This window comes from Hipposideros armiger, unplaced genomic scaffold (genome assembly GCF_001890085.2).
Source record: "Hipposideros armiger isolate ML-2016 unplaced genomic scaffold, ASM189008v1 scaffold_671, whole genome shotgun sequence".
NCBI classification, from domain to species: Eukaryota; Metazoa; Chordata; class Mammalia; order Chiroptera; family Hipposideridae; genus Hipposideros; species Hipposideros armiger.
In genome coordinates, this window is record NW_017732021.1 from 803159 (window position 1) to 806018 (window position 2860).

Sequence of the window (2860 nt, forward strand, 5' to 3'; positions counted from 1 at the left end):
TAAAATAGAAATGTTTCTAATTCAAAAGAAAGAATGTGAGATAAATACCATATTTTGCCATGTATAATGCACCCTTTTTTGCCCAAATTTGTAAGGGAAAAATAAGGATGCACATTATAAATGGGTAGTACTAATTCCATTTCTATATAAATGTCTTCAATTCTTTTATTTATGCTTATGAGTTAAAAGTGTAACTCTAGAAATCAATAATGATATCCATATCAAAATAATACTCTGGAATATGATAATCGGTTTTGTTGAGCTTACCATGAACTTGCAATGGCTAAGCATTCTTGGCCTTTTATGATGTGTAAATATCCTAAATTTGTTACCAGTGCATAAATTTCTTGTACCTTATATCTGTTCTTGTGTTTTGTAATTATTTCTTATACAAAATTTCTTGTACCATAATATGTTAAAAAATAAATGCTAAAATTCCTTTATAATAAATACAAAAAACAAGTACCTAAATGTAAACAAATAAAAAGTTGAATTAAAAATTTAAAATGAAAGATTTTTTCCTCTGAAAGTTTGGGCCAAAAACGTGGGTGTGCATTATAAACGACAAAATACTGTTGCTCTAGTTTCAATTTATCACTCAGAAGGTAATATTTTCTTGTCTATATTGAATTTCCACAACAGTATTCATTAAGTTATTAGATCTTTTACCAAAAAAAGACCACCGTGTGTGCCATTTGCATGTTCCCTTAATTATAAATATACTCACTTTTTAAATGTATAGCTAAACCCTAAAAGCATTCAGTTTGCAAACAATAGGAATATACCTTAAAAGCGGCTACTATCATATCTGTTGTCTCCTTCTCTGCCTAATTTACAGAATATAACCTCGAACCTTGTGAAGACCCTGGAATTCCTCAATATGGTAACCGAATTGGGTTCAGCTTTGGGGTTGGTGACACTCTGACCTTCTCGTGCTCATCAGGTTATCGACTAGAAGGGACATCAGAGATCATATGTCTTGGTGGTGGCCGACGAGTGTGGAGTGCACCTCTGCCAAGGTGTGTGGGTACGTGGTCAGCTGCTTTCATTTGCTTGTATGTGTAGTCACTGTTCATGGAGTTGCATGATTATACACCCTTCGTTTTTTACAATATGTTGAACTTCTTCATTTATTTCATATTAGTTATTTCGATTTTGTTTTCCACTTGGCAATCTGGTGTATCTCAATTAACTTCTCGACTTCTCCATTCAAGCAGCCATGCTTCTAAACTTGTTTTCAGATGATGGGAATAAGGAATGAATAGATTAGATAATAGATAGATAGATAGATAGATAGATAGATAGATAGATAGATAGATAGCGAGCTAGCTAGATAGGTAGATAGAAAGAATGAGCCATATTTAGAGAGCTTACAGAAAATTACATTATTGTATTTTATTGACAGATGATTTTCCATGACTTCTGACTGAAGTATTGACAGTATTTTATAACATAGAATTAACATAAAAAAAAGATGATAAGGAAAAATGTGTCAAATAATTAATAACTTAAGGGCAAACAAGGTGTGTATTGACTCATAATGTACAATCTATATAATTAATATATTATTGAAGATTAATTAAGATAATTCATGAGATGTCATAATATAAAGAGTAGCAATAACTAAACTATTTAAAGTTTGGAGCCACCACCTCAACCCTTGGAAATGAATGATTTGACTAATAAGAATGATTTGACTAATAAAAAGGCACAACAAATTCTGTAGAAGAAAATGAAAGACTTTTTTATTAGGACTTAAGTCATTCCCTATTTAAATTAGGAAATAAGGAGGCAAGAATTTCTTCAGGTCATTAGCCATTCAGTAGTTATCAGTACTTTTTTTTATGCTAGAACGAAGTGCACATAGCCATTTTATAATTATTTCATAAAGCTATTAAAACTCTCAAAAGCATCTAAGTTACAGTTAGTAAATTTAATTGTGGGCCATGGATCTGTGTAAGTTATAATATGCTACAAAATTCGGCAAATTGGTAGAGACTTGATCTGTGGTTCAAGAACTTGTTCTTTTCTGTGGAGGCTGCAGCAGAAAATGAGAATGAATAGATACCTTCTGTGCATTATTCAGTATATTGAATTCCTGTGGCTCCTCAAACGAAGTAAAAGAATGATCTTCCAGGTTAATGTGGGTCTGAAGGCTTTTATAGTGATGAGATTGTTTTCACAGCCCATATGGGTTATATAACAGACAAGCTGTTATATAACAGATGAAATTTCTGTTCAAAACCACAAGCTTTTATAGAAATGGCACAAGCAGCCATAGAAGCTTGAAGCTGGGAGGTGATGATCGGTCACACTCTCAAACATCTTTTCCAAGAAGCTATGTAGGGTGCAGTCCTCCTGTTCTGTTTTATTGTTGTTTTTGTTTTTGTTGTTGTTGTTGTTTGTTTCTTTTTCCCTGATGTTGCCAGATTTGGAATTCCCCTCCTTCCCTAAATTGCCCCATTTCCATTTTTGTTTGGTATAAATATTTTCAAAGGCCAGTTAATGAGAACCTTGGGAATAGTCCAAGTGAGGGCTTCAGAGTGCCTGGGTTTATATCCTCATCATTTGCTATCAGGTTAATACACTTTTCTAAATTTCACTTTTCTCACCTGCAAAATGGTTACAACAGCAGCGCCTAATTCATTGTTATGAGTTCGTTATGTGAATTACAAGACATTAGCCATGCCGATGAGACACCTCGTACTATCACTGGAATGTCGGAAGGATTCAGAATTTAGATGTTATTATAACTCTTATTATTTTGAGCATAACCTGTTGTCTATTCAGGCCATCAATCTAGTTTATAAAACCAATTGTAGTAGGGAATGAATTTCATTTCATAAAACACTAACATTTA